General features: G+C 37.6%; 1 long non-coding RNA gene across 2 annotated transcripts in view; it reads left to right on the top strand.

Annotated features, from left to right (window-relative positions):
* The first annotated feature begins 1,283 nt into the window (after positions 1–1,283).
* Positions 1,284–27,647, top strand: part of LOC132847966 (uncharacterized) — a 39,103-nt gene continuing 12,739 nt past the window's right edge. The window contains exons 1-4 of one of the 2 annotated variants that reach the window (XR_009648684.1): positions 1,284–1,302; positions 1,579–1,689; positions 1,773–1,913; positions 2,210–2,303. This is a non-coding gene — a long non-coding RNA (uncharacterized LOC132847966). Of the gene's footprint in view, positions 1,303–1,449; positions 1,690–1,772; positions 1,914–2,209; positions 2,304–27,647 lie in introns of those variants that run through there. The other variant, XR_009648683.1, reaches the window with a different exon arrangement.

The raw sequence follows: 27,647 nt of genomic DNA, 5'->3' as shown, positions 1-27,647 counted from the left end.
AATTAAAGTTCGAGGGTTGTTTAAGTTAAATCCTGCGCTAATGTGCGCGCACTTCCTATTGGCTGCGCTAACTATATGATCTCTCCATGTGCGCCATTTTCCAGTGATGGAAAGCCGAACTTCTGTGCTGCATATGGTTGTTCAAACGAAATAATAATAATGATAATAATAATAATAATTAAAGCAGCATTTCCCTGGTTCAAGCGTTTAAGGCCTTTAGGGAGTTTAAGGCCTTAAAGGATTTTCAAATACACAAAGTGACCCGCAAGTTACAGAGGGTGGCACCCGCTCCTAACCTAGTGTCTCTAATACAGAAAAGCTTACCAATGTGTTGCACAATATACTGTATGTCATGTGAAATACTCACCTGTCCAGTTTTCCCCAAAATAAACAAAGTCATATCGGTACATACTTAAAGGCAATAAAGACCTTTCTGATTCTGATTCTGATTCTGATTCTGAGACTTTGCGTTACGAGTCAGCACAAAATTGGGTTTTTGGACTGTTGGTTTAGGAGCTATGAGCACAAACGCGTTGAGGGGCGCTGAAGCGCCCCAGATTGGTCGATTCCGCTGAGTTTTTGGCCCTGAGTAACTGTGACCAGTACTACCATTTGACCAAGTTTGAGCTCTCTAGGCCTTACGGTTTGGGCTGCACGATCGTTTCTAGGGTGGAATAAAAATAATAATAATAATAATAATAATAATAATAATAATAATGATAATTAAAGCTGCAAGCAGCATTTCCCGGGTTCAAGCGCTTAAGGCCTTTAGGGAGTTTAAGGCCTTAAAGGATTTTCACATACACAAAGTGACCCGCAAGTTACAGAGGGTGCCACAATATATGTCATGTCATGCTACATATGTCATGCTACAGAGGGTGCCACAATATATGTCATGTGAAGTACTCACCTGTCCAGTTTTCCCTAAAATAAACAGTCATATCCATAAAGCGAAGAAACACAAGCATCCAGATGCAGAACGAGTGACCCGCAAGTCACATACACAAAGTGAGCGAATTCTTAAGATTCTGATTCTGAGACTTTGCCTTACGAGTCAGCACAAAATTGTATTTTTGGACTGTTGGTGGCGCTAGAGGGCTTTTTTTTTTTAAAAAGGGCTGTTTTTAGTGATTTTTTCCGTTATAGCGCCACCAAGTGGCCAAGTGGCGGTTTTTGAACTGTGACCTCAGTTTGACCTCTTTCACATGTGTCCCAAGTTTGGTGTTGATAGCTCATTTAGTTCTTGAGTTATTGACATTTTAGTAAAACTGGCTGGACTCTGTAAAACAGACAGAGTTGAGGGTGAGTGAAGAGAAAATATTATTTCAAGTATAAACAGATTTCACAGAATGCTTAAAAAGTTGGATTGCCATCCTATAAACTGGTTATTTCAAATTGTATTTATTTGTTTGTTTGCTTGTTTTACTTTTTACAGCAATCTAGCAGATTTGTTTACTCTTGTCATAAATTTGACTTTGTTTGCTCTTGTCATAAATTTTACTTATATTTAATTAATTTTCACTTCATTAAGCCTTGCTGGAGTATAAAATAAAATATGAAATGCACCTATGTTTGCAGGTTTTCAGAGAAGAGACAGAGTTCCTTTCCAGCTTCAGCTGTCTTTTAAAACTCGAGATTTAAAAAAGTCACCAGAGTCATCACTCAGCAGAAGCGTGTGACCACTAGCAGGTAGCTCTGCATACAAACATGCACAAAAATTGTGAAAATTGAATCCAGTTTAGCAAGAATTCACATAGTTTCTTTATCTATAGCTGGGTGTGGGCAGGGAGCCTGAACATGGCTGTTTTGGGTGTTCACTGTGCCCAGCTATGTGCCCGCCTCACCATGGAGGGCAGGATCCAGGAAGCTCAAAGTCAACTCAAAGCCCAGCAGGACCTCCTCAGAGACATCAGGTATGTTTGTGTGGCGGGTTGTGCTGAAATGGCGCATTTACATTTACAGCATTTGCCAGACTCCCTTATCCATAGTGACGTACAAAAGTGCTTACAGTAAGTCTCTTTCATTGGATACATTAACTCTGGTTCACTAGGTTACATACTTAAGAGACCATGAGCCTTTAAGCCTGTGCTTAATACTAATGAACAAATTTTATTGCAGTCTTAAATTTTAATTGGTATCACTGTATGTATAAGTTAGTGTGTTTTAACTTGATTGTACACTTTTAACCCTTATTTAATGTGTCAAACAGTGAACAGAAGCCAAGTCCTAAAGAAGAGAGTATCTATGGAAATTGGATCAGTACCATGAGTATGATCTGTGAAGACCTGAACCCTGATACAAAGGTCAGAACAAAGTTCTTCTCAAACAGTTAAACATATTTATATTTTATAAGTACAAAGATTTTTATTGTTGTTCCTCTCTATAGCTTGTATGCACTTGGATGAAATGTTGTTTATCCAGGACTTTAGTGCAATATATAACTGTACATTTACATTTACAGCATTTGGCAGATGCCCTTATCCAGAGCAACGTACAAAAGTGCCTTTAAGTCTCCATCATTAAATACATTACCTCTGGTTCATTAGGTTACAGACTTAAGATACCATGAGCTAAAATCACTCTTCATTTTTTTTTATTACACACATACAACAAACAGGGAAGAAAGTGCTAGTTGAATTGTATATATATATATATATATATATATAATATATATATATATAGGTCCTAATTGAATGCATTGTTTTAATGTGTTTATTATTATTTATGTATTTATTTATGTATTTATTATTATTATTAGTTAGTATTTCATTAAGAAATGTTCCTTTTAATTCTTAAAAAAGTCATATTTCAATAAATATTCATTCACTGACTGATCTGGATTTTGCTGCAGGGGACTAATAATGAATGTAAAATGATACAAAAATTATTTGTGTATATAAAATATTTTAATAAACTATTTTGATTATCTGGCTTCAAAAACCTCAGATTTTCAGTGTGTCAAAGCTTTTAAAAGCTAATTAGATTTAAGAACATGGAATCTATCCTTGTTACATGGATCTGTCTATCCATGTTATATGGTTGGGGGGGGGGGCAGTCGGCGCTTCTTTGTGAGATAGACCACAGACTCTGTACTACATTTAACAATTATTTATTTAACACTAAATATAAAATTTAAATAACACATAATAATAAATGAGTGCAAAACAACATTCAAAATTTTGCGGACACGCATTTTATCAACTGGCTAGTTATCCTCCAGACAGTGACGGACCACGTCTGTCTCTCATTTCGGCCGTGTGGCGCGCGTGCCCGCTCGCAGTGTGAAGCGCGTCCGCGCTATTCTCCGAGATGCACTTGACGGCCTTTTGTGCAGCGGAATTTTTTTTTGGGCGACTTAGTTAAGGCGGTAGGGTTTCCCAGCTTAGGCGGGCCGCAACGTGCTGCGGGAAACCATGTGGTATATGAATAAACCAAGCCAAAGGAAGGCGTCCAGTAACGATTACTGTTTCGTGTATTATGTGCAATGCTACTTGCTAAGTTCTGAGTGGGGATGAAGAACATTTGAAATTTGAATCTAATCTTGGGAATGGAGCCATTGTTTATATTCCTACTACCAGGCCATGTGTCCTTCTAACTATGCACGCACACAAAACCGCTAATACACGAATGTATTCACAACCTGAGCAGCTACAATATTTGTTTTGTGTGTATGTGAAAGTGGAATGCTGGTCATAATTCTTCCAGAATGTTTTTGACTGCAGGAAAGTCTGCAACACTGCAACCATCTTCTTTTCTTGCTGATTTTCCCATATGTCTTCTCTGCTTGTGCCTCCATGGTTTATAAGCAGAATTAGTCCAAAGGACAGGAAGAATGCTTCCTCAGTCAACCAGCAGTCAAACTATACAATATAAGAGCTATTGGTATATTAATGTTTTCGATACATCTTGGATTTATCTTTTTATTAAAGAAATAATTCAAAAAATACAATACAATGGTTTTGATAATTAACTGTCTTCCCAGGTGACTTCTCATTGGTGGTCTAAATAGAGATGAAAGCAGCAGCCTGAATGAGGAAAAAACAAACACACACATTTACACACTAATGCTTTGCATCACATACAGTAGCATAATCTCAAACCTATCACCTTATAAACAGTTTGTTTTGGTGCCATGGTGGTCACACTTTGATATTTGGATACCACTTACAGAGATGTTCTCACTTCCAATGCAATCAATCTCTACTTGCACTACTTAGACTAGATTTTAACAAAGATCATATCAGAACATTTCTGAGATATTCAGGCTCAGTACATCATATATGTATTTACTGAAATGGACAAGCAGTGAGCAGTTTTCCATTTAAAAATGAAGCACAGAATATGGCCTTGAACTATCAGAGTTAAGTGATAAACCTGGTAATGGATACAGAGATTTTGGTCCTTATAGTACATACACTGTGGCATATATTACACAAAGTCTATTATTAGCACAGGTGGTGTTCTTGATAGGGGATCGTCTATCTGACTTAACTACATAATAATACTTTCTGTATAATCTAACCTGCATTTCATCTTCCACTATGAAAAAAAGTATCAAGGTTCATGTAACTTTTCCTTGGATCCGGATCATCAGCTGATTGCCAGTTTGGATCCTGAGCAGTACAATGGACATGGCTGACTGAGGAGTCCTGGACAATAAGTGGCAAAATTCTGTGTTACAGCACACATCAAGGTTTTCTTTTTACATCTCATCTGACCTGCAATACTCAGCCTAAACTGACCTGCACTTCAACTTCCACTTCATCAGTATCAAGGTTCATGTAACTTTTCCTGGGCTCCGGATCATCAGCTGATTGCCAGTTTGGATCCTGACCAGTGCAACGGACATGGCTGACTGAAGAGTCCTGGACAATAAGTGGTAAAATACTGTGTTACAGCACACATTACGGTTTTACATTTACGTTCCTATCAAACCTTATTGTAGCTACATAGTCTAAAATAATTGCAATGACAATTCCTTTTGATTAGTATGTAAACTAAAAAAAATTTCTCAGCTCTCACAGGATCAAAGCCACAATGAGTGTAGGAGGCAACTTCTTGTTGGGAGCAGCGCCTGTTTGAATCCAAGGAGACTGGCATATAGCACTGATACTCTGCAACAAAACAAACACAAAACAGTGACTTCTGACAAATGTTAAGGGTCCATTAAATCAACAGAATTCATGTGCATGAAGCACGACAAATAACACTTACTATTAAACATAAGGTTAAACACCATATATGAAGAATTTTACATACAAAACTAAATGCACTGCCGTGTGCAGTAATCACTTGCATTTTGATAACAAGCAGTATATGCAAGGCATTGTGGGACTTGCTGGTTATTGTGCCTGCTTGGGGAACTAAAGACATAAAGGAAAGCCATGTTCTGAAAATGTTAATATTTATAACTAAATATTATAAATAATTTTTACATTCTTTGTGCTTTATACTACACTCATTATTAGAGACTAGACAGATGAGGCAAGCACAATTTGTGTACAATATATAATAGAATTATATTGACTGATAATATACTGTATGTCATCTTAATTTATATTTCCTAGAAATCTATATTTTGGGGAAAAAGTTGGATAGATAAAGTGATAAAAATAGAGGTTAGACAAATATCTGTAACCTATTAATACTCAACACTGAAATTGTGAAACACTGGACTGGGCTACATCAAATATTGCATGCAAGCATATGTCATACTAATGCCCAAGACTATTGTATTTGCTACAGCAGCATGCAACTGGGCTGCTTATTAGTCTTAGGGTAATTAAACTATTAACTGTTCATTACCTGGTGCATCAGGTCTGCATTGTGAGTAATGAGGTAAGAAGGCACCTAAATTCCAATCAGGCACTGCACAACGTAAGCCCTGTTGCATTCGAATGGATGGATGTGCCCACGGAAAATTCGTCTGGAAGTGACAGAACCCAGACCTTGAATCACCATGTGAGCCCTGTAGCATTCGAATGGATGGATGTGCCCACGTAAAATCTGTCTGGAAGTGACAGAACTCAGGGCGTGAATCACCATGAGCTGTTACAAATGCCTGGGAGGTTTGGGGTGTTGTGTCAGACCACTTCCCCTGCTGAGAGTACAGGTGATAAGGAGTTCCTTGATGCTCAACAAAATCTGTGCCTGAACAGATAGAGACAAATCAAACATAAATATATTTTTCTTTTATATAAATAAAAGAATGATTATAGTTTGTCCTGCCCATATACTGACCAACCACAGCAGAGTTCTCAGGTGAATTCCGCATAGGATAATGGGAACGTCTTGACTGGTCCGACACTTCTGGCCCAGCGGCAAGCTTGGCCTTGTTGGAAGGCGTCAGTCGCTTTAGCTTCACCAGAAGCTCTGGGTTAGCCCGTTTGAAGTTGGGGTTGGAAAAGTGATGCATGGTGCTGACTTGCTTCCCTGAGATCTCATAGTCTGGGCGCACTTTTCTGAAGCCGTACAGGTTTAGCTGACGAACAAAACTGATGAAGTCTTTCGTTTCGAAGTACTTGTTCATCCGCTTGTTGGATGTAGATAGCACTTCAGCTTTGAAGGCCTCCTGACAGATCAGTATTCCTTCCCCACTGTCATCCCAGCAGATTGAGCAAATCTGAGGATCATTCACCAAATGCCACAACTTGCTGGGAAAGTTTCTGCGGTTGATCCGGACGGAGAGAAGTATTTCATTGACTTCCATGCCACCTAAATGATTTGTAATCAACAGATAAGAGCTCAGTGTTATTGAACTATACATGTTTATCCATCTAGACAATTGCTAATTAGATTGTGACAATTTATCTCTAGCACTAACTAGTTAACAAGGCAGCTATCTAACACATTCATCCATCTCATTAACAAATGATTGGATAAATAAATTAATAAGTAAATAAATAAATAATGATTAAGGAGTCAAAAAATGGCCATCAACAACAAGCTAGCAACAGCTGTGCAGAGTTGGCTGGACTCATGAGTGAAAAAGAAATAAAACAATTTAAAAATGGTCTGTACGAATAGCCTACATGACTTACACGATCGGATTATTTCTGATATATGACTAGATCATATACAAATATCTGGAATCTCAGCTCCTTATGGAGAATCCTCATTTTCATCCATGATCAGAAGTATTTAAACTATTTGTAAAAACTTAAGCATGCTTGGACCTTGAGTTTTAAAATTCAAAACTAAATTAGACGTCTGGTTATTCTAGAACATTCTTGGAAAACACATGAATATACAATAAGTGCGGGCTTGGATCTATCCAACCAGAGTAAAACAAGTGACTGCGACTTCATTCAATCACAAAATAAAATCCTGCTGTTTAATAAATTGTAGGTCAACCTAGAAAAGATGCTATTTGAGAATATTTTGTTTTGAGATTTCAGATGCCCTCCAATTAAAAAAGGCTATAAAACATTAAGGGAATACAACAGCAAGTCAATTAATGTATATCAATCCCCAAATTTAAGTTTGGAAAGGCTTCTGATCACTGGAATGGCATCATTACCACAAATCCTCAAAAAGGGAATGCAGGATTTTTGCTGGTGGCATCCACAGACAGTTCCTTACTTTTTATCTGTTACACGAGGAGAACTAAACAGGGACGCAGAAGGTCAACAACAAAGCAGCAGAAATGCTATCTGCTCTTAGGTGTGAGGAGGAACAGGAGGAGCACTGCCAGAGTCCAACAACAGGATACTGGTGTGCAAGATTCTCATCAAACTGTCAAATTAAACTTTTTACTTTGTGATTTTGTGATTAGTGCAGTATTAAGTAAAGATTTTCAACTTGTAAATTTGGTTTATCAAGATCCAGTGTGTAATAAGAGTGTGCCCTTTATTAGCTACTCTATTGGTGGCACTATGACATGCTGAGTTGAATTATCTGCAGTAGAGCAAAAGAAAATGAGTCGCATATCTTGTAGCTCCACAATACAAGTTAAAATATATTAAGCTCATAGCGAATTCTAGACACAGTATGAAATGGACAGACAGAGACAACTCATACATTAATGAAAAAAAGTAATAGAAGTACAGATGAATGCCAAGGCAACAAAGTTATCTAGTTGGCACTTTTTTCTCTTGGTCTGTTTCTCTAGAAATTCCTTCATATTCTTACAAATTCTTTCAAAAGACCTGATCTAAAATGTTTAGAAGAATGAGGATGAAGGTGGAAAGGACCAAGACGTCTGAATATGCACGTGGGACACAGAAATCTGTGGACTATGCTTAGATTGCGTTCCTACAGTACATGCATTTTCCTAAAAAATTCCAATCCTTCATTTATTCCATACTTGATGCAAAACTGACCTTTCCTAAATGGACGGTTTTCTGAGTACTAGAGCTAGCTCAGCTACTACAGTTGTGGGGTAGTGGGTAGTGTTTTCACAGTATAGATCCAAAGAACACTCCCCCTTGCATGCCAAAAAATAGATGGGTTATGCTAATAAATTGCACATAGTTATGAATGTATGTGATGGGCTGGCATCCCAATCAATGCACCCAGTTTTATTTTGACAGGCTCTGGAGCCACCTTGAAACTGACCAGGGTAAAAGTAGTTACTAAAGATAAATGAATGTATAAATGAAAGAATGAATTATAGTTTGTTCTGTCCATATACTGACCGACCACAGCAGAGTTCTCAGGTGAATTCTGCATCGGATAATTTGAACGTCTTGACTGGTCGGACACTTCTGGCCCAGCGGCAAGCTTGGCCTTGTTGGAAGGCGTCAGTCGCTTTAGCTTCACCAGAAGCTCTGGGTTATCCCGTTTGAAGTTGGGGTTGGAAAAGTGATGCATGGTGCCGACTTGCTTCCCTGAGATCTCATAGTCTGGTTGCACTTTTCTGAAGCCGTACAGGTTTAGCTGACGAACAAAACTGATGAAGTCTTTCGTTTCGAAGTACTTGTTCATCCGCTTGTTGGATGTAGATAGGACTTCAGCTTTGAAGGCCTCCTGACAGATCAGTATTCCTTCCCCACTGTCATCCCAGCAGATTGAGCAAATCTGAGGATCATTCACCAAATGCCACAACTTGCTGGGAAAGTTTCTGCGGTTGACGTCCATCCTAGCTAAATGATTTGTAATCAACAGATAAGAGCTCAGTGTTATTGAACTATAAATGTTTATCCATATAATGTTATCCATATATTGATAACTAGATTGTGACAGTTGATCTCTAGCGCTAACTAGTAAACAAGGCAGCTATCTAACACATCTATCTTCATTAATAAATGATTTGTTAAATGAATAACTAACTAACAAGAAAGAAAGAAAGAAAGAAAGAAAGAAAGAAAGAAAGAAAGAAAGAAAAGTTCCCATTAACAACAGCTATCCAGAATTATCTCGTCTCCTGAGTGTAAAATAATTTAAAAGGTCTATACGAAAAGCCTATATGACTTACACGATCAGATTATTTCTGATATATGATTATATCCTACACAAATACCTGATATTATCTCGGCTCCTTCTGGAGATTCCTCGTTTCCACCTTTGATCAGAAGCGTTTAAACTATTTGGAAACACTTAAGCACGCGCGGACCTCGAGCGTGTAAATACAAACATAAATTCTAATTCTGCCGTAATTCTAGAACGTTCGCGTCAAATTCGTGAATATTTAATAAGTGCGCGCATGGATCTGTCCAATCAGAGTAAAACACGCAACTGCGTCACACCAAAAAAAATGCAATTAAAACAATATAGCTGCAAGCAGCGATACCGGGGTCAAGCCGATCAGATGCGCTCAGAACATGTCGCTGACGAACCATACCAAGTTTCGTAGCGATATGGCATTCGTAAAATACTGAACTTAACGTGAAAATTGTGTGTGTGAGAGTGTAAGTGTGTGTGTAAGTGTAAGTGTAAGTGTGTGTGAGTGTGTAAGTGTGTGTGTGTGTGTGTGTGTGTGTGTGTGTGTGTGTGTGTGTGTGTGTGTGTGTGTGTGTAAATGTGTGTATGTTCCTCGTATGTGAAAACATACTTGGCAATAAAGACCTCTGATTCTGATTCTGATGATGCAAGAATTTTGTCTCTAGGCCTTACGAGTCAGCACAAAATTCGATATTTGGACTGTTGGTGGCGCTAGAGGGTTTGAGCTAGACACACCAAAGTTGCTATAGTAACTTCTAAGACTGGCCTCTACATGTGTGCCAAATTACATAACTTTCCTACGTACGGTTCTATGGGCTGCCATTGACTTCAATGGCGGAAGAAAAAGAACACTAATAAGAACACGAAGAACAATGACAATAGGTGTCTACGCCCCTTCGGGGCTTGACCCCTAATTAAGGGAACACAACAGCAGGTCAATTAAAGTAAATCGATCCACAAATTAAAGATACGACCCATAAGTGATTGTGGATCACCTTTACCTGCTTAAGTGAAAATGAAAATGACTACAGGTGCACTGGAAAGGCAACAACACCATAAATCCTCAAAAAGGGAATGCAGTTTATTTGCTGCTGGTATCCACAGACAGTTCAATAAGTCAACTTTTAAGAATTAAAGTTCGAGGGTTGTTTAAGTTAAATCCTGCGCTAATGTGCGCGCGCTTCCTATTGGCTGCGCTAACTATATGATCTCTCCATGTGCGCCATTTTCCAGTGATGGAAAGCCGGACTTCTGTGCTGCATATGGTTGTTCAAACGAAATAATAATAATAATAATAATAATAATAATAATAATAATAATAATAATAATAATAATAATAATAATAATAACCTTTATTTTCTATAGCGCCTTTAAAAGAACATCTCAAAGCGCTTTACAAAAGCAAAATGAAAGCAACAAAATTACACACATAATATAAAGATTAAAATTAAAGCAACAAAAATAGACAATAAAATAGGCACTATGTAAAATTACAATTAGTCAAATTAAAAGCTACCCTAAAAAATAAGTTTTAAGCAGAGATTTAAAAGTGCCAAGAGATGTTGCTTGCCTTATCTCAGTTGGTAATGAATTCCACAGTTTTGGAGCTAGTGAAGAGAAGGCCCTATCTCCCATCGATTTTAAACGAGTTAAAGGAACAGTTAAACAGCCTGTGTGCAGGTCATCGCTTTTTGTTTTGTATTACACATAATTTATGGGTTTATTAAATATGTTAATTCCAATAATTTCTGTTTAATATTTCTATCCTTTATTTAGTATATTTAGTATAGTATATTATATTTGTTCTTTCATTCTTAATTGTTAGAAAAAAGTCTACATTTTTACTAGAGAAAAATATTATATTATATTTCTAATTCATGTTTTATTTTTGTTGCTGTTTTGTTAAGTATTAATGTGAATGTCATGTTTACTGTTAGACAGAGAGCAGCAGAGCAAAGGAGAACTGCTGTGGGTGGAGCTCAACTACACCTACATGATTCACTACTGTCTCTCTATTACTGCTCTGTGTGCAGGAAAATAAATTCAACATAATCTATACTCAGAGTACATGAGACAGAGGGTGAGACAGGGTCAGAGAGAAAGTAAACCAAAGATAACATTGGTGCTGTGACTCAGGACTCAAGACTGTCAAGGTGGTTGAAGATCATCCAAACATCAGACCGGCGAGTCTGTCTTCATTCTTCATCGCACAGGATTTTAAGCTAAGATTTCTTTAGATATTCCTGGACTTTAAATGATTGCCTGGGTAGAGACTCTATAATGGATCTTCTGAATTAGTTTGATATTATTACTGACTCAAGGTTTCACAGCAGTAAAATATTGTGTGCACATTTTTTTTTCTATTTTCTCGCTCGTATGTTCTTTGATTATGGAAAACACAAGGTTTTCTGGATCTGGATTTCTTCAACTGAAATAGAGAAATAGTGTATTATATAAATTCAGTACACACAGACTGAAGTAGTTTAAGTCTTTGGTTCTTTTCATTGTGATGATTTTGGCTCACATTTAACAAAAACAAGAAGAAAAAAGCGTGTTTCAAGAGGAGGTGTGAGAAAGCGACTTCGGAAACGTCGGAACAGATTCCTCTTGCTAGCTATCACCCTGTCAAATGTGCGTTCGGAAAGCAACAAACTTGATGAACTTAAGCTAAGGGCTGATCATGATTGTTAATTCCGACAAAGCAACTTAGTCTGTCTTACAGAAACTTGTCTCAAGGAACATCATACAACCCCGCACTTGACGGGATATACAACAATTAGAGCGGACAGAAATGACCGCTGCTCATTTAAATCCATAGGCGGAGGACTGTGTGTTTGTCGGCAACAGCTGGGCCACACAGTAATGTGTTCGGGAAAAAGTGTTCACACCGGACTATAAGATTTTAACGATCTCTTTTAAACCATTCTTTCTCCCGCGGGAGTTTGGACAGATCACTGTATTTGCCCACTTTTAACAATATGTGGATTGTCTCACTCGCGCAAACCGGACTATTGATCTCTGCTACGGAAATATTTATAATATTTATCATATTTATAATATTTAAATATAAAGCGCTATGTAGGTCTCCTATTGGAAAGTCTGATCACAACGTAATTCACCTCCTTCCAAAATATAAGACTGCGGTGAAGAGAGTGAAGCCTGTATAAGCAAAGGTTTGGTCGGACAGGTGTAAAGAGCAACTGGAGGACTGTTTTGAGGAAACTAACTGGGAAATATTTTTTCAATCCTCTCAGGACGCTGATGAACGTACAGACGTTATTCCGTCGTACATTAAGTTTTGTGAAGATACTGTGTCCGAAATTAAGACTGTAAACATTTTCCCAAATAACAAACCTTGGGTAACTAAACAGCTGAAAATGTGTCTCAACGAAAGAAAGTTTGCCTTCTGCTCTGGTAATAGAGAATTACTTAGAAAATGAGACAGTTGAGTTTAAATTCTTAAAGCAAAATTTGATTTTCAAAATAAGATTGAGGGAAATTTTCTAACTGGTAATGTAAGACAGGCAAGGGACAGACTTAATACACTAATGGGCAGGCCTAATAAAAGTGATGATAGTTCTGAAAGTAATAGTCAAACGTTTATACATCTAAACAATTGCTTACTAGATTGTGACAGTTGATCTCTTGTGCTAACTAGTAAACAAGGCAGCTATCTAACACATTCATCCATCTTCAATGACAAATGATTTGTTAAATGAATGAATGAATGATTGAATGAACAAACGAACGAACGAACAAATAAACAAATAAATAGAAAGAAAGAAAGAAAGAAAGAAAGAAAGATTGATTAAGAAGTAACAAAAAATGTTATTAACAACAAGCCATCCGGAATTAGCTCGCCTCCTGAGTGGAAAATAAATTTAAAAAATAACAAAAAAGGTAAATAAATCAATAAATGAAAAAAAATAAAATAAGGAAGAAAGAAAGAAAGAAAGAAATTGCCTTTAACAACAAGTATCCAGAGTTGGCTCACATCCTGAGTGGAAAATAAATAAAAAAATAACAAAAAGGGTAAGTAAGTAAGTAAGTAAGTAAGTAAGTAAGTAAGTAAGTAAGTAAGTAAGTAAGTAAATAAATAAATAAATAAATAAATAAATAGAAAGAAAGAAAGAAAGAAAGAAAGAAAGAAAGAAAGAAAGAAAAGTTCCCATTAACAACAGCTATACAGAATTATCTCGCCTCCTGAGTGTAAAATAATTTAAAAGGTCTATACGAAAAGCCTATATGACTTACACGATCAGATTATTTCTGATATATGATTATATCCTACACAAATACCTGATATTATCTCGGCTCCTTCTGGAGATTCCTCGTTTCCACCTTTGATCAGAAGCGTTTAAACTATTTGGAAACACTTAAGCACGCGCGGACCTCGAGCGTGTAAATACAAACATAAACAAGTGGAGGCGCCGTAATTCTAGAACGTTCGCGTCAAATTCGTGAATATTTAATAAGTGCGCGCTTGGATCTGTCCAATCAGAGTAAAACACGCAACTGCGTCACACCAAAAATGCAATTAAAACATTAAGGGAACACAACAGCAGGTCAATTAAAGTAAATCGATCCCCAAATTAAAGATACGACCCATAAGTGATTGTGAATCACCTTTACCTGCTTAAGTGCAAACGAAAATGACTACAGGTGCACTGGAAAGGCAACAACACCATAAATCCTCAAAAAGGGAATGCAGGTTATTTGTTGCTGCTGGTATCCACAGACAGTTCATTCAATCCTTCAATTTAAACTTTTAAGTATTAAAGTTCGATGATTGTTTTAGTTAAATCTTGCGTTAATGTGGGGTAATGTGTGGCTGCGCTAATTATATGATCTCTCCGTGTGCGCCATTTTTCCAGTGCACCATTTTTCCATTTTTCTAACGAGAATAAATTGGTGGAGCTCAACTACACCTACATGATTCACTACTGTCTCTGTTACTGCTCTGTGTGCAGGTCATCGCTTTTTGTTTTGTATTACACATAATTTATGGGTTTATTAAATATGTTAATTCCAATAATTTCTGTTTAATATTTCTATCCTTTATTTAGTATATTTAGTATAGAATAGTATATTTGGTCTTTCATTCTTTCATGTTAAGTATTAATGTGAATGTCATGATTATTGTTAGACTGAGAGCAGCAGAGCAAAGGAGAACTGCTGTGGGTGGAGCTCAACTACACCTACATGATTCACTACTGTCTCTCTATTACTGCTCTGTGTGCAGGAAAATAAATTCAATATAATCCATACTCAGAGCACGTGTCCTGCTGAATGGTGAGACAGGGTCAGAGAGAAAGTAAACCAAAGGCAACATTGGTGCCTTGATTCATGACTTCTGTCAAGGTGGTTGAAGATCATCCAAACATCAGACCGGCGAGTCTGTCTTCATTCTTCATCGCACAGGATTTTAAGCTGATTTCTTTAGATATTTCTGGACTTTAAATGATTGCCTGGGTAGAGTCTATGGTTCTTGTAATTGTGATTAAATTTCACTGACATTTAACAAAAACCCACTAATTCACTATCTCAAAAAATTCAGTTCAGTAGGCTACACAATTATGGGGAAGATTGCTGATCTAACAGTTGTTCAGAAGACAATCATTCAGAGCTACAGTTCATTGAGGGATGGTTGTTGAAGCCTCGACCCCAGCCTCAATCCATTCCTTGTGAAACTCACTCAAATTCTTGAAACGATTTTGCTTGACAATCCTCTCAAGGCTGTGGTTCTCTGGGTTGGTTGTGCATCTTTTTCTTTCACACTTTTTCTTTCCACTTAACTTTCTGTTAACATGCATGGATACAGCATTCTGTGAAAAGCCAGCTTCCTTGGCATTGCCTTCTCGACAACTGTCAGATCAGCAGTCTTCCCTATGATTGTGTAATCTAGTGAACCAAATTGAGAGACCATTCTGATGGCTGGAAAATCTTTGCAGGTGTTTTGAGTTGATTAGTTGATTGAAATGTCACCATATTAAAATTTTTTGAGAGGTGAATCAAAATCAACACAATTAAAAGTACCAAAGACTTAAAGTACTTCATTTTGTGTGTCCTAAATTTATATATTACACTATATTTATTTTATATATGTGTGTGTGTGTGTGTATGTAGCTATGTAATTCAGATGAATTAATGAAATAGATGAACTTTTCCACGACATTCTTATGTATTGAGATGCACCTTTGTGTGTGTGTATATAATTTGTTTATCAGGTGGTATTTACTGCTCTTGAGGTTTGTACATTTTGTTCCTTATGTTACCTACTAGCACTTTGCTTAATCAAAGGCATATCATTGTGCATAGAAATATTCTTGACATCCTGTTTCCGCCAGCTGCTCCCATTCACTGTTCACTGTTCCCAGCTATGTGCCCGCCTCACCATGGAGGGCAGAATCCAGGAAGCTCAAAGTCAACTCAAAGGTATGTTTGTGTTTGGGTTTGTTCTGAACTGGCACATAAAGCCTGTGTTTAATACTAATGAAATTTTTTTATTGCCGTCTTAAATCTGAACCACTATCACTGTATGTATAAGTTAGTGTGTTTAACTTGATTGTACACTTTTAACTCTTATCAGATGAAGAGGGTGACAAGTGTGGGCCAGAGGGAGGAAAAAGCAGCTATATTATATGTTATATTAGAAAGTTGAACAGAAGGTGAATTTATTGTCAGAACAGTAGTCAGTAATATGATTAACAGCATTTTAAGATTGTTAAAAGGTCTGTCAGTTTTGGGCAAAATTTGGCCTTTTTTTAATTATGTTGGCTTTGTAGAAGCCAACATTCTGTTTTCCGATTTAAGTTTAGACAAAAATTTATGAATAGTTACTCCTCCTATGCACCAAATTCGGATATGTTGTAGTCCCTGGTCTGAAGTTTGTTGCTATTACTTTTCTAAGTGATCCGAGTGCTGGTACTTCTGGTACCGGGTCTCAAAGTGGCCTTTTTTCCCATAGACTCCCATTATAAACTTTGGAGCTATATAACTCTGCAAGCTTTCGAACTAACTATACCAAACTCGGCCAGCTCCTTTAGGGTGATACTGATGTTGGTGTACCGACTGGCCTTTCAGTTGCCCAATATATGCAAAATCAAAAAACTTTTTACAACATTGACACGTGACATATCAAAACACTCAGAACAATGAGGGGAACTTCCTCACTTGTATTCTGATGACGTCACGTGACGTCACGTGAAAATAAAAAATTTGCACAACATGGACTTGTGACATCAAAACACTCAGCACAATGAGAACTGCCTCACGTGTATTCTGGTCATGTCATTTGACGTCACATAAAAAAAAAATTAGCACAACATGGACATGTGAAATATCAAAACACTCAGCCCAATGTGGGGAACTTCCTCAAGAATATTCGGATGACGTCACATGCTCGTTTCCACTTACCTCCAAATGTTTTGGCACCCTAGCTTTTATCTTAGCTTTAGCTTTTAAAATTTATCAAGAGTAATTCCTCCTAGGGCTTTCGAGCCACATGCACCAAATTCGGATATGTTGTAGACCCTGGTCTGAAGTTTGTTGCTATAACATTTCTAAGTGATCCAAGTTCTGGTACTTCCGGTACCGGGTCTCAAAATGGCCTTTTTTCCCCATAGACTTCCATTATAAACTTTGGAGCTATATATAACTCGGCAAGCTTTTGAACTATCTACACCAAACCTGGCCAGCTCCTTTAGGGTGATACTCTGAACAAAGTTTTAAATTGGTTGTTCCGCAGGCCCGCCCCCAAAATATGCAAAATCAAAAAACTTTTTACAACATGGACATGTGACATATATCAAAACACTCAGAACAATGAGGGGAACTTCATGGGTATTCTGATGACGACACGTGATGTCACGTGAAACTCAAATATTAGCACAACTTGGGCATGTCATATATCAAAACACTCAGCCCAATGAGGGGAATTACCTCACGTGTATTCTGTTGATGTCACGTGACGTCACGTGATGTCATGTGAAAATCAATAATTAGACTAAAATTAAAATAAAAAACTGATCAAAACACTCTGCCCAATGTGGGGAACTTTCTCAAGAGTATTCGGATGACATCACATGCTCATCTCCACTTGCCTCCAAATATTTTGGCACCCTAGCTTTTTGTCTACTTGCCTCCAAACGTAACAGGGATCCTTGTGTCCACTCACCTCCAAAAAACACCGGCCATTGCAAATACTTGCTTTGTCAAAGCCAACATCAAAGATTGTCGCGACAAACTTTACAAATCTAGTTCTTCATGAAGTCATACTTCAATAAATATTCATTCACTGATTTTGTTGCAGAGTACTTCATTGTTCTTCATTGTTGCAGAGTACTTCATCTCCATAAAGTTGGTCAGCAGCAGGAAGCATGAAGTGCACAGACAGCGTCAGAAGCATCTCGCCTGGGCTAAAGACAAAAAGGACTGGACTGCTGCTGAGTGGTCCAAAGTTATCTTCTCTGATGAAAGTAAATTTTGCATTTCCTTTGGAAATCAGGCTCCCAGAGTCTGGAGGAAGAGAGGAGAGGCACACAATCCACGTCGCTTGAAGTCCAGTGTAAAGTTTCAACAGTCAGTGATGGTTTGGGGTGCCATGTCATCTGCTGGTGTTGGTCCACTGTGTTTTCTCAAGTCGAAGCTCAACGCAGCCGTATACCAGGAAGTTTTAGAGCACTTCATGCTTCCTGCTGCTGACCAACTTTATGGAGATGCAGATTTCATTTTCCAACAGGACTTGGCACCTGCACACAGTGCCAAAGCTACCAGTACCTGGTTTAAGGACCATGGTATCCCTGTTCTTAATTGGCCAGCAAACTCACCTGACCTTAACCGCATAGAAAATCTATGGGGTATTGTGAAGAGGATGATGAGATATGCCAGACCCAACAATGCAGAAGAGCTGAAGGCCGCTATCAGAGCAACCTGGGCTCTCATAATACCTGAGCAGTGCCACAGACTGATCAACACCCCATTGCTTCAGGCAAAAGGAGCCCCAACTAAGTATTGAGTGCTGTACATGTTCATACTTTTCATGTTCATACTTTTCAGTTGGCCCAGATTTCTAAAAATCCTTTTTTTGTATTGGTCTTAAGTAATATTCTAATTTTCTGAGATACTGAATTTGGGATTTTCATTAGTTGTCAGTTATCATCATCAAACTGAAATGAAATAAACATTTGAAATACATCAGTCTGTGTGTAATGAATGAATATAATATACAAGTTTCACTTTTTGAATGGAATTAGTGAAATAAATCAACTTTTTGATGATATTCTAATTATATGACAAGCACCTGTATACAATATAAGTATATTGGTATATTAATGTTTTCGATACATCTTGGATTTATCTTTTTATTAAAGAAATTATTCAGGAAATACTAAAGATGGCTTTGATATTTAACTGCCTTCACAGGTGACTTCTCATTGGTAGTCTCAAAAGAGATGAAATCAGCAGCCTGAATGAAGAGAAAACAAACACACATTCACACACTAATGCTTTGCATCACGTAGCATAAACTCAAACCGATCACCTTATAAACAGTTTGTTTTGGTGTCATGGTGGTCACATTATGACATTTAGATACCACTTACAGAGATGTTCTCTTCTTGACCACTTCCAATGCAAGCAATCTCTACTTGCACTACTTAGACTAGATTTTAAAAAGATCATATATCAGAACAACATTTCTAAGATATTCAGGCTGAGTACAGCCCATATGTACTTATTGAAAGAGACAAACAGTGACTAAAAACATCAACAAATTTGTAACTGTCTTCTGTCATGCTTTGTCCATGTTAAAACAGGTGCAAAGTACAGGAATAATCCTAGAGGTTGCTTAGTAAATAGTACAGATTAACAGCACTTTACCGGCTGATTGGATGTACATGCTGATTAACATTGTAAACAATTTATGGTTAGGTTATGGTTTTAGCGTTTTGTAAAAAATAAATAAAATCAATCAATCTCACAAAGTCAAAATAAAAATTGTATCAAGGTGCATCACTGCTGTTTGGTAAAACAACTACACTTATCAGTGCATTTTGGAGCACACATGTTAGTGTTTAGATGAAATATGGCCTAGAAATTTCCATTTAAAAATGAAGCACAGAATATGGCCTTGAACTATCAGAGTTAAGTGGTAAGCCTGGTAATGGATACAGAGATTTGGTCCTTATAGTACATACACTGTGGCATATTAAACAAAGTCTATTATTAGCACATAGGGTGTTCTTGAAGGGATCATCTAATCTGAATTAACTGCATAATAATACTTTCAGTATAATCTGACCTTCATTTCATTTTCCACTTTGAAAACAGTATCTGGGTTCATGTAACTTTTCCTGGGATCCGGATCATCAGCTGATTGCCAGTTTGGATCCTGACCAGTGCAATGGACATAACTGACTGAGGAGTCCTGGACAATGAGCAGTAAAATTCTATGTTACAGCACATATTAAGGTTTTATTTTTACATCTCATCTGACCTTCAACATTCTGCCTAATCTGACCTGCACTTCATCTTCTGATGTAAAAACAGTGTCCAGGTTCATGTAACTTTTCCTGGGATCTGGAGCATTAGCTGATTGCTAGTTTGGATTCTGGACAGTGTACTGGAGGTTGCTAAATGAGTAGTCCTGGACAATAAGTGGTAAAATTCTGTGTTACAGCACACATTAAGGTTTTACGTTTACACAGGCTAAAATAATTGCACTGACAATTCCTTTTGATTAGTACGTAAACTAAAAAAACGTTTCTCAGCTCTTACAGGATCAAAGCCACGATGAGTGTAGGATGCAACGTCTTGTTGGGAGCAGCGCATGTTTGAATCCAAGGAGCCTGGCATATAGCACTGATACTCTGCAATTAAACAAACAAAACAATGAATTCTGACAAACGGCTCATTGTTGTGTAACATGTTACAAACATCTCACTGATACATTATTCTGGAACAACATTACAATACAATGCATCTCCTAGTACCCATCTACTGGACTAAATGGCAAGGTGAAATATCAGGTTTTAAAATAACTGTATTACCCAATTTCCCCCTGGGGATTAATAAAGTATTCTGATTCTGATTATAAACACTCAATGTACACAGAAATAGATCATGTGCAACGTAAAGCCTGACTAATATACTGGTTGGCCAAATTAAGGGTCCATTAAATCAACAGAAATCATGTGCATAAAGAACCACAAATAACACTTTAAATATGTTATTAAACATAAGGTTAAAAACCAAATATGAAGGATTTCAAACAAAATCAAATGCGCTGCCAAGTGCTGTAATCACTTGCATTTTGATTACAAGCAGTATATATATGCAAGGCATTGTGGCACTTGCTGGTTATAGTGTCTGCTTGTGGAACTAAAGACATAAAGAAAAGCCATGTTTTGAAAATGTTAATATTTATAACTAAATATTATAAATAAATGTATAAATTTGTTACTGTAATATTTTTTACATTCTTTGTGCTTTATACCACATTTATTATTAGAGGCTAGACAGATCAGGCAAGCACAAATTGTTACAATATATAATAGAATTATATTGACTTGATATTATATGACATCTTAATTTATATTTCCTAGAAATGTATACTTGGGAAAAAAGTTGGATAGATAAAGTGATACTCATGGAGGTTAGACAAATACCTGTTACCTATTAAGACTCAACACTGAAATTGAGAAAAATTGGACTGGGCTACATCCAATATTGCATGCAAGCATATGTCATACTAATGCCCAATACTATTGTATTTGCTACAGCAGAATGCAACTGGGCTGCTTATTAGTAATTAAACTATTAACTATTCATTACCTGGTGAGTAATGAGGTATGAGGGCACCTAAATTCCCATCAGGCACTGCATAATGTGAGCCCTGTTGCATTTGACTGGATGGATGTTCCCACGGAAAATCCATCTGGAAGTGACAGAACTCAGAGCTTGAATCACCATGATCTGTTACAAATGCCTGGGAGGTTTGGGGTGTTGTGTCAGACCACTTCCCCCGCTGTGAGTACAGGTGAGGAGTTCCTTGATGCTCAACTAAATCTGTGCCTGAACAGACAGACAAATCATACATTAATGAAAAAAGTAATAAAAGTACAGATGAATGCCAAGGAAGCAATGTTAGCTAGCCAACACTTTTTCTTTGTCTGTTTTCTAAACAAATTCCTGCACATACTTACAAATTCTTTTCAAGGGACCTGGTTTAAAATGTTTAGGAGAATGTGGAAGAAGGTGGAAAGGTCCAAGAGGTCTGAATATGTACACGGAACCCAGAAATATGTGGACTATGCTTAAATTGCATTCCTACATGCAGTTTTTGATTCTTGATGCAAAACTGACCTTTCCTAAATGGACGGTTTTCCGAGTACTAGAGCTTACAGAGAGCTAGCTCAAGTACTACAGTTAAGGGGTAGTGGGTAGTGTTTTTACAATATAGATCCAAAGAACCCTGCTTGAATCCTGAGCTCACATTACTATCTGTATGTACTTTCTGCTGCTTAATTTATTTAGATTTTTACATGCCAGGAAATGGATTGGTTATGCTAATAAATCGCACATAGTTATGAATGTATGTAATGGGCTCGCATCCCAATCAGAGTAACCAGTTTTATTTTGACAGGCTCTGGAGTCACCTTGAAACTGACCAGGGTAAAGTAGTTACTAAAGATAAATTAATGTGTATATGAAAGAATGAATTATAGTTTGTTCTGTCCATATACTGACCAACCACAGCAGAGTTCTCAGGTGAATTTAACATCGGATAGTTGGAAAGTCTTGACTGGTTGGACACTTCTGGCCCAGCGGCAAGCTTGTCCTTGTTGGAAGGCGTCAGTCACTTTAGCTTCACCAGAAGCTCTGGGTTAGCCCGTTTGAAGTTGGGGTTGGAAAAGTGATGCATGGTGCTGACTTGCTTCCCTGAGATCTAATAGTCTGGGCGCACTTTTCTGAAGCCGTACAGGTTTAGCTGACGAACAAAACTGATGAAGTCTTTCGTTTCGAAGTACTTGTTCATCCGCTTGTTGGATGTAGATAGCACTTCAGCTTTGAAGGCCTCCTGACAGATCAGTATTCCTTCCCCACTGTCATCCCAGCAGATTGATCAAATCTGAGGATCATTCACCAAATGCCACAATTTGCTGGGAAAGTTTCTGCGGTTGACGTCCATCCTAGCTAAATTATTTGTAATCAACAGATAAGAGCTCAGTGTTATTGAACTATACATGTTTATACATCTAAACAATTGCTTCCTAGATTGTGACAGTTGATCTCTTGTGCTAACTAGTAAACAAGGCAGCTATCTAACACATTCATCCATCTTCAATGACAAATGATTTGTTAAATGAATGAATGAATGAATGAATGAATGAATGAATGATTGAATGAACAAACGAATGAACGAACAAGGATCATTCACCAAATGCCACAACTTGTTGGGAAAGGCGGTTGATCCGGACGGAGAGAAGAATTTCATTCACATCCATCCCAGCTAAATGATTTGTAATCGAAGATAAGAGCTCAGTGTTATTGAACTATACATGTTTATACATCTAAACAATTGCTAACTAGATTGTGCAAGGCAACTATCTAACACAATCATCCATCTTCATTAACAAATGATTTGTTAAATAATGAAATAATTCATTAAATAAATAAACAAATATATAAATAAATAATGATTAAGAAATAAAAAAAAAATTGCCATCAACATCAAGCTAGAAAGTGCTGTCCATAGTTGGCTGGCCTCATGTGTAGAAAATAAATAAAAAATGTTCCTTTTTATGAATAGCCTATATGACTTACACGATCTGATTATTTCTGCTATATGACTATATCATATACAAATACCTGGAATCTCAGCTCCTTCTGGAGAATTCTTGTTTCCATCCATGATCAGAAGCGTTTAAACTATTTGCAAACACTTAAGCGCACTTGGACCTCGGGCATTTCAATTTAAAACTAAAGTACTGTAGACGCGTGGTAAATACATGAATATTCAATAAGTGCGGGCTTGGATCCATCCAATCAGAGTAAAACAAGTGACTGCAACTTATTTCAGTCACAAAGTGAAGTCCTTCGTTTTAGTAAATTGCAGGTCAACACAGAAAATATGCTATTTAAGAATATTTAGGGTTCAAGCGCGAAGCGCTGGAAACCTATTGTTTTCGTTAGGATTTTTATTATTATTATTATTATTATTATTATTATTATTCCGCCCTACAAATGATCGTGCAGCCCAAACCGTAAGGCCTAGAGAGCTCAAACTTGGTCAGATGGTAGTACTGGTCACAGTTACTCAGGGCCAAGGACTCAGCGAAATCGGCCAATTTGGGGCGCTTCAGCGCCCCTCAACGCGTTTGTGCCCATAACTACTAAACCGTATGTCCAAATCTCAAGTGCTTTATATCATTGGAATCCTTGGCTCAGGACTTAAAAAATGTATATCTCCGATTTCATTTCCACCATTAAAAATTTTTTCGCTATAGTGCATTTTGTCCGAAACCTACTTTTGCGAACTAGTCCTAGGTTTTTTGCCTGATCGAGACCAATCCAGTGCAGTAATATTCTCTGGAGTCTCAATGTCAATAATTATCGAATAAAAGTCGAAATTTTGATTCAGGGTCCTTAAGGGGCCCCAAAACATTCGGACTGTGAGGAGCCAGTTTTACTAAAATGTCAATAACTCAAGAACTAAATGAGCTATCAACACCAAACCTGGGACACATGTGAAAGAGGTCAAACTGAGGTCACAGTTTAAAAACCGTGGCGATTGTTTGTTCTTGTTCTCCCTCTCTCTCTCTTTGCTCCACTATCTATCTTTTCAGATCCCTACCATTGGACATCTCCTGTCAATCTTCATTATCCTGTGTGACATCACCCGTCGATCCACCTATTGTTATTGACACACCTATCCACCTATAGACACCTATTGTTATTGTTCTTCGTGTTCTTATTAGTGTTCTTTTTCTTCCGCCATTGAAGTCAATGGCAGCCCATAGAACCGTACGTAGGAAAGTTATGTAATTTGGCACACATGTAGAGGCCAGTCTTAGAAGTTACTGTAGCAACTTTGGTGTGTCTAGCTCAAACCCTCTAGTGCTACCAACAGTCCAAATATCGAATTTTGTGCTGACTCGTAAGGCCTAGAGACAAAATTCTTGCATCATCAGAATCAGAATCAGAAAGGTCTTTATTGCCAAGTATGTTTTCACATACGAGGAACACACACACATTTACACACACATTTACACAAACACACACACACACACTTACACACACATTTACACAAACACACACTTACACACACACACACATTTACACACACATTTACACAAACACATACACACACACACACTCACACTTACACACACTCACTCACACTTGCACACACACTTACACACACCCATTCACTCACACTCGCACACACACACACACTCACATACTCACACACACACTCACACACACTTACACTCACACTTACTTTTAAACTAAGTGTTTAAACTATTTGGGACACATGTGAAAGAGGTCAAACTGAGGTCACAGTTTAAAAACCGTGGCGATTGTTTGTTCTTGTTCTCCCTCTCTCTCTCTTTGCTCCACTATCTATCTTTTCAGATCCCTACCATTGGACATCTCCTGTCAATCTTCATTATCCTGTGTGACATCACCCGTTGATCCACCAATCAACCAGAATCAGAATCAGGATTAGAATCAGAAACAGAGACAGAAACACAAGGAGAAAGATATGTGCTAATTTGTTAGGGGGCTCTATTGTTGTTCATTCGGTTTTAGTATGTCAGACTGTTCATGTATCCCAATTTCTTAGTTATTTTGTGTGTGAGACTTGAGGGTCACTTTGTGTATGTGACTTGAGGGTCACTTTGTGTACGTGAATTGCGGGTCACTTTGTGTACGTGACTTGCGGGTCACTTTGTGTACGTGACTTGCGGGTCACTTTGTGTACGTGACTTGCGGGTCACTTTGTGTATGTGACTTGCCGGTCACTTTGTGTATGTGACTTGCGGGTCACTGGATGCTTCTGGATGCTTGTGTTTCTTCGCTTTATGGATATGACTTTGTTTATTTTGGGGAAAACTGGACAGGTGAGTACTTCACATGACATATATTGTGCAACACATTGGTAAGCTTTTCTGTATTAGAGACACTAGGTTAGGAGCGGGTGCCACCCTCTGTAACTTGCGGGTCACTTTGTGTATGTGAAAATCCTTTAAGGCCTTAAACTCCCTAAAGGCCTTAAACGCTTGAACCCCGGGAAATGCTGCTTGCAGCTTTAATTTGTTTTGAGATTTCAGGCCCCCCCCCCAATAAAAGAGGCAATGAAACATTAAGGAAACACAACAGCAAGTCAATTAAAGTAAATTGATCCACAAATTTAAGATACAATCTATAAGCAATTGTGAATTACCTTTACCTACTTAAGTGCAGGTCTTAATTGCCGCCTTTTCTCTTTCTTTTTTTTTCCCCCTTGCCCCCGGTTCGTGAAGTGGGAGACCGTAAAAGGGATCTCGGCCTTTGTTTTTTTTTTATTGGTGGCACTGCAACATGCTGAGTTGAAGGATCTGCAGTAGAGCAAAAGAAATCTGCTGTGCATGAGTCACATATCTTCTAGCTCCACAATAAAAGTTAAAATATATTAAGCTCATATCGAATTTTAGACACAGTATGAAAAGGACAAACAGAGACAACTCATACATTAATGAAAGAAAAATAATAGAAGTACAGATGAATGCCAAGGCAACAAAGTTATCTAGCCAGCACTTTTTCTCTTGGTCTGTTTCTCTGGAAATTCCTTTATATTCTAACAAATTCTTTTCAATTGACCTTGTCTAAAATGTTTTATTAGAAGGAGGTCTGAATAGTGGGTAGTGTTTTCACAGTATAGATCCAAAGAACACTGCTTCAATACTGAGCTCACATTACTATCTGTATGTACTGTCTACTGCTTAATGTACTTAGATTTCATAACTCCTACATCCTCCCCCTTACATGCCAGGAAATGGATTGGTTATGCTAATAAATCGCACATAGTTATGAATGTATGTGATGGGCTGGCATCCCAATCAAAGCACCCAGTTTTATTTAGACAGGCTCTGGAGCCACCTTGAAACTGACCAGGGTAAAGTAGTTACTAAAGATGAATGAATGTATAAATGAAAGAATGAATTATAGTTTGTTCTGTCCATATACTGACCGACCACAGCAGGCCCAGCGGCAAGCTTGGCCTTTTTGGAAGGCGTCAGTCGCTTTAGGTTGACCAGAAGCTCTGGGTTAGCCCGCTTGAAGTTGGGGTTGGAAAAGTGATGCATGGTGCTGACTTGCTTCTCTGAGATCTCATAGTCTGGGCTCACTTTTCTGAAGCCGTAAAGGTTTAGCTGGCGAACAAAACTGATGAAATCTTTTGTTTTAAAGTACTTGTTCACCTTCTTTTTTGCTGTAGATAGCAATTCAGCTTTGAAGGCTTCCTGACAGATCAATATTCCTTCCCCACTGTCATCCCAGCAGATTGAGCAAATCTGAGGATCATTCACCAAATGCCACAACTTGCTGGGAAAGTTTCTGCGGTTGTCTTCCATCCCTGTTGATTTGTAATCAACAGATAAGAGCTCAGTGTTATTGAACTATACATGTTTATCCATCTAAACAATTGCTAACACATTCATCCATCTTCATTGACAAATGATTTGTTAATAGAATAAAAACATAAATAAATAAATAACACAACAAGCTAGCAACAGCTACCCAGAGTTGGCTCGCCTCCTCTGTGTAAAATAAAATAACAAAAAAGGTAAATAAATCGATAAAAAATTGTAAAAATTAAAATAAATAAATAAATATATAAATAAAAAGAAAGAAAGAAAGAAAGAAAGAAAGAAGGTCAAAAAATTCCCATTAACAACAGCTATCCAGAATTATCTCGCCTCCTGAGTGTAAAATAATTTAAAAGGTCTATACGAAAAGCCTATATGACTTACACGATCAGATTATTTCTGATATATGATTATATCCTACACAAATACCTGATATTATCTCGGCTCCTTCTGGAGATTCCTCGTTTCCACCTTTGATCAGAAGCATTTAAACTATTTGGAAACACTTAAGCACGCGCGGACCTCGAGCGTGTAAATACAAACATAAACAAGTGGAGGCGCCGTAATTCTAGAACGTTCGCGTCAAATTCGTGAATATAAGTGCGCGCATGGATCTGTCCAATCAGAGAGGAAGGT

The sequence above is a fragment of the Tachysurus vachellii genome, chromosome 7, assembly GCF_030014155.1.
Source record: "Tachysurus vachellii isolate PV-2020 chromosome 7, HZAU_Pvac_v1, whole genome shotgun sequence".
In the NCBI taxonomy this organism is placed as follows: domain Eukaryota; kingdom Metazoa; phylum Chordata; class Actinopteri; order Siluriformes; family Bagridae; genus Tachysurus; species Tachysurus vachellii.
Note: the sequence above shows the minus strand (reverse complement) of the source record. Positions and strands in the feature narration are given on the sequence as shown.